This window comes from Callorhinchus milii, unplaced genomic scaffold (assembly GCF_018977255.1).
Source record: "Callorhinchus milii isolate IMCB2004 unplaced genomic scaffold, IMCB_Cmil_1.0 Scaffold31, whole genome shotgun sequence".
Lineage (NCBI taxonomy): Eukaryota > Metazoa > Chordata > Chondrichthyes > Chimaeriformes > Callorhinchidae > Callorhinchus > Callorhinchus milii.
The window spans coordinates 269308-275307 of record NW_024704772.1 but is presented as its reverse complement, the minus strand read 5'-3'; positions in this window follow the sequence as shown (position 1 = coordinate 275307).

Below are 6000 nucleotides of genomic sequence, written 5' to 3'. Positions count from 1 at the left end.
CATCACTAGATGCAGCCATTAAGGCAATGCACTTTAACATATTTGTCATCTCATCCATGTCTGTTACTTCAGCTCCATCAGACTGTTGGGTTCAGTAATTTCCCCGCGAGCCAGCCCAGTGATGATATGTTACCAGCACACGCCATACTGGCAAGAGCAACATTAAATTCCAATTAATTCATCCTTCACAATGTTTCGCTTGCAAGAACCTGAAGGAACTTGTGTTTTTCCAGCGCTTCATCACATCAAAACGGTTCAAGGCTTTTTATGGTAATAACAATAATAATCGTTGCATTTGATGCAACGCCTTATCATGTCAAGACATCTCAAAACGCTTCACAGGATACACTGTGAAGTGCAGATTTGTAGGCAAACGCAACAGCCAATTTGAGCACAGAAACGTCTCCACAGTCACGAAGTGAGAAACGGCTATTTCTTTTTATTACCGGAAAAAATTCTCCTTCTCCTTTCGAATCGTGTGATGGGACCTTTAATATCTACCTGAACTGACACAGACGCGTCCTCAGTTTCGTCTGATCCAAAGGATGGTGCCTCCAACAATGTGGTGCTCCCCACATCACTGTATTTAGTGTCAGCCTAGTTCAAAGTCTCACAGTCTTGCAGTCTTGGTTGACTGTGACCAACATGGGGCTTAAATCCACACCTTCTGACTCAGGAGAGAACGCTGCTGATTGAGGCAGGCTGACATCTATAGATGGATAGGGGCTGGAAGGCTTCGCCAAGAGTGATTGTATGTGTTCGTGCAGGCACGGTAGCACTTGTGTTCTGAGGGTGGGTTACAAGGCGACACATAACTCACGCTCAATAGCATGAAGAGCAATTGAAGCGCGCTGGATTCAATTTCCATTTATCAGGCTCCTGCCTGTCACAGCTAAAAGATCACTTCCACTTCTTATTTCTTTAAAGATTATTAGGGACAGAAGCTGGTTTCTGTTGTGAGCAGATTATGTTCACATAATTAAACGGAATGCAAGGGCTTTTGTGTCCAGCGAGGCGTGAGTTACATACATCATGTTAAATGAGCTAGATTCAAGGGCCACACTGGCTGGAAGAGTTTCAGAGAATGCAGTGGCTCACTAGGTTGAGAACGATGGTAGGAATGAAGAAAGGAAGAGGAAAATGTGTGAAAGACAGAAAAGAAGCAGAGGAGAGAGGGGAGAAGAGAGAGGTGCATCATGTCTGTGCTGGCTCTTAGAAAGAGCAATCCATTCACTCGCATTTATCTGCCTATCCCATCCCGATATCCCTGCAAATAACTCTTTAGATATCCATCTACTTCCCTCTTGAAAGCTAACATGGCTCCTACCTCCACGACCGCACTCGAAAACAATGAGTATTTCATTCACATTCATCACTGTGACTAGCCGCGTGAGGAGTTGCCTGTGAGGAAACCATGGGTTTTTACAGCCCGAGCAATGGCTTTTGTTATGGGAGAGGTTTTAATGAGATCTGTCAGATTGCATACAGCTCCGCATTTCAGAGAGCTCATGTGGCAGGACTTTGACCAGCAATTGCAACTCAACACGTTTAATTATTCATTCTGTGAATGAGTCTAAATTAAAACAGCGTGAAACAAATGACTGGTGTATCCAGCAAATACATTAAAAAAGTATCGATTAACAGGGTCCCAGCACTGATAATAGGGCTCTGAGGAGGGAAACCAGGAGAGGGGAATGAGAAGAGGAATTGGAAAAGACCTGAGATGAGACGTTATGAGCTCCCCAGGCTGAGCCTGTTCAGGCAGATCCTGTGACACTATTGGAAAAGAGCAGGGAGTTTTCCTCCTGTGTCTTCGCCCACAATCCCCCAAATATATGTCCTATATCCAGCTGTGTGTAATAATAATAATCTTTGCATTTGATGCAGTGCCTTATCAAGTTGTAGAGACGTCTCAAAGCGCTTTACAGTCTATATTGTAAAGTGAAATGATTGTGCATTTTGTGGGCAAAATGTTCAGCTCAGCAGAAACACCAGTTTTTGTTCCAACAGTTTCTGTTCTGAGACATGATGAAGCGCTGTACAAACACCAGCTTTTGATCGTTGTGGAACGACAATACAACTTACACTTGTACAGGGAGGATATCCAAAAGTTGATGGGAAGGAGGGAGAGAGAGGAAACCTTTGCCCTGATCTACTCTAGTCCTATAATGTAGGAAGGAAACCGAACTCTGGAACCTACAGGACCAGAAATGGCCATCGCTGCCCATCCGGTTGTCCCCAACATAATGAAACAGGGCCATGGCTCAGTGCTGACACCATCTGCTCTGACTGGCTCAGGAACAGAATGAATAGCTTCACCAAGCAAGGCAGCATAGTAGAGCCCAGGTCTCCGTCAGGCAGACAGCAATAGGTTTTACAAAAAATGAATCACGTCAACTGAGCTGAAACCTCTTTGAGAACGAGAGCCTTTCCTATGTGAATGTGTAAGACAGAGGGAAGGCCATGGGGACGGGAGGGAAGCCTTACCGCGAACTCCCAATGAACTACATCTGAGCTTTGTCAGAAGCTTAACATTTCCTGTTGCGGTCTGCGAGAATTAATTCAGTCGAGCTGACAAAAAGGATGGCTTATGTAACCACACCAAAAGGGATTGGATCATATTAGCAGTGAAATGAATGGAATTAATGGAGCATTTTGGCTGTCGTAGCAAAGAGCTGCCAGCTGCCTGCCTTTGCCAAAGAGGCATCTAAGTCTCCCTGGCACTTGACTACATTTGTCAGGGAAGGAAGAGTGCGAGAAGATCGAGCTTCACACACACACAGATTTCATTGATCATTGAAATGCAACAGGCAGTGGTGGGACTCGGGGCTGAGAGCTAGCGCTGGCTCCAGGCGTGTTGGTCAATCAGACAAGAAAAAACATTGCGTTTTGGTTCATTGAGTAACGTGACTGTATAACACCATGGAAATTCCCCAAACTTATATCCCTACATCCAAATGTCCAGCCTGCTGAACAATCTTAATCCTGGAGCAGTCAGTATAGCACAGGACTATCCTGCCTGTGCAAGTCTCTCTAATACAGCTCTCCATTCAGTCCCCCTCCCACATACAAAACCCGTTATATTTTTTACAGTTCCGAATACCATTTGGCAAGCTTCCCGCTGAATTGAAGTAATTCACAGAGACATTAACAATCCATCAAAGAGATGAATCCACAGCCTGGGGTGGGGGATATGGGAGGAGGGGGGTATCACTTCTCTATTCCCCCTCTTGCACCTCTAAACACGAGGGATCCTTGTCCTTGTCCTTATCACTCTCCAAGACCATGAGAGGAATTTCCTCCTTACTGTATTCTGCAGAAACCCACACTGCACGATTACTCTCTCCTCATCAGCCACATGGTATTTAGAATTACATCTGTAAGTGGCAGATGTTAAGGCAGCCTGGCTCAGCCATTTGCGCTGTCGCTTCTGGATCTGAGGGTTGCGGGTTCAACTCCCACTAAAGGACGTGAGCTCAAAGTCTAGGCTGACCACCAGCACAGAACTGGGGGGAGGGAGCACTGCACAAACAGACATGATGCACACATGTTCCAGGAAGTTATCTGTTAAAACGATGGCATCTGGTACACACACTTTTATTTAATAATAGGTTGAAAATTACAAATATGTAATCTTCCCATTATGAATGAAGCAATTTAATTCCTCAGTCACTTGCAGCACAGACTGAGTCCATCACAGTAAACACAAGATGAAAGGTTAAGAGATTGATTGTGCAGACAACAAATCTGGCCTACTACTATAATTACTAGCTACCAGCGGAGGTTTTACACAGATCTGCAATATGCCATCTGCAATTTATATTAATAATAAAGCCAGGGTAACTTTATAATCCTATACATCATGTTTCAGCAATGAACAGAACTAATGCCCATGATAAACGCAAGCGGAAATAGCTAAGTAAATTGTAATGTGGGGAGAATTGAAAACGATGGATAGTCTGTGATTTTGATAAGTCGATGGATAGTCTGATCTTTCACATGAAACGCAGCTACGTAATTGCAAGTTGTTGAAAGATAAAGATGGGACAGAAGCAGCAAGTTCATTTGACTCAGAATGCTGAAGACTTTCCTGCTGAAGACGGTCCCCTGAAGACTTGAACGCCATTTGATAATAATAAATCCTTGCATTTGATTTAGCGCCTTATCACATCTTCGAGATGTCTCAAAGCACTTCACAGAACAGTAAAGTGAATTTACTGTGTTATTTGTGGGCAAAACGCAAGGATGCGTTTCCTTTCTCTTTTGACCTACTGGCTTTCGCTGCTCTTCGGAAACCGTCCTACAACAACAACAACAAGATTCCATTTATAGAGCGCCTTTCACGTCGGGAGGACCTCCCAAGGTGCTGAAGGGTGTATCTATGGGTGTATCCTGGTCTTTGTTCCCTTCATCATCCAAATTCATTCGTAATTTCAAGTCAATCAGCTGCTTGCCACATTGCTGTGTGGGGGACGTCACTCTCACACACCAGCTGCTGGGATTTGTCTCTAAAATGACACTCTCATCTCTGTTCTGTAAAGTGTTTGAAGAGGTTTGCTTTAGGAGGAAGGTGTTGTGTAAACACCAGCTGTAAATGGGGTTGGAGCAGGGCGGACAATTGATAAGAGTAGAAGTAAAGTGCAGCCTCTCAGTGAGAAACTGGAGTGAAGTGCCAAGCTTTAGCTCAGGGCACCAGCAAGAGTAGGGAAGGCACTCGGTGATAACGTGGGTCATGCAGTGGCTCCTCACTCGACAGCCAGTAGCCTGCACTATTTGGGCTAAATCGGAGTCCTGTAGCTCAGTGGTTAGAGCACTCGCTTTGCAAGCGAGAGACCTGAGTTCAATTCCAGGCAGAGGGCGAAACCTTGGGCAAGTTTCCTTACTCCACACAGAGCCTAATAATAATCCCTCCAAAACTAAAAACAATAATTAAATTGGTCATTTTCAATCTACGACTGTTTGTGGGACATTGCTGTGCGCAATTGGCTGCCGCGTTCGCCCACAAATATACAGTCAATTCACTTTACAGTGTGTTCTGTGAAGCGCTTTGGGACGTCCTCCTGACGTGAAAAGCGCTATATCAAATGCAAGGATTATTATTATTATTATTATTATTATTATTATTATAAATATTGGACCTTAATCACTGCCACATTGAAAGAGGGACAGATTTTGAATTGTCTCTTAACTGAGGGTCAGGGTGGACAGGACTTTGGGTCTCTGAAATTAGCACTTCTACCAAATAGCCTCCATTTAGAGTTTTGCAATGCTTTAGACTAAGGTATCATACCCACAAGGTCTGTGCTCTCTAATCAGGGATATCTCCTCTGTGCCTGCTCCCTCGCTCTGTGTCTCTCCCTCTCTTGCCTTCGTTGCTCTGCACCAGGCCTCATTCTTATTTACTGCAAGACACCCTCTCGCTATCAGAGACTGAAAATTGCTTCATTTGTCCATGTCAAAGCGACATACCTAATGTGATACCAACTGTACAGCAAGTGCCTTGTTCTTTCCACACGGACACACCACATATTAAACATCAGTACCTTCTGCTGTAAACCACAGGAAGCTACAAAACATCCCACTTATCACACCCTGGAATGGGGGCAATTATCTCAGAGATATCTGCTGGGGAGATGGGTGAAGAGGCACACATCCTCACCCCCCACACCCACACACAGTAACACACATATCCCCACCCCTCCACACATACATTCCTCATGCTCATCCCCACACACATACACGGGGAGAGAGCAACACGCAGAGACTCTCTGAATTCTGCACAGGGTTTGGGCCCAGTTAATACAGATCCTTGGCCTCTTCACCACTTCGTGTGTGCGATGTGTGTGTGTATGGTGTGTGTTTGTGTAAAGCTCCTGAAATTTACAGATTTGATGAGATTCCCTCAGGGAGGGTTGATATGATTGAATAGATTAGAATAGCAAACTCCAATAGGGGAGCAATCAGCATCACAGACACGATGTGGGAAAGAGAAGGCAATGG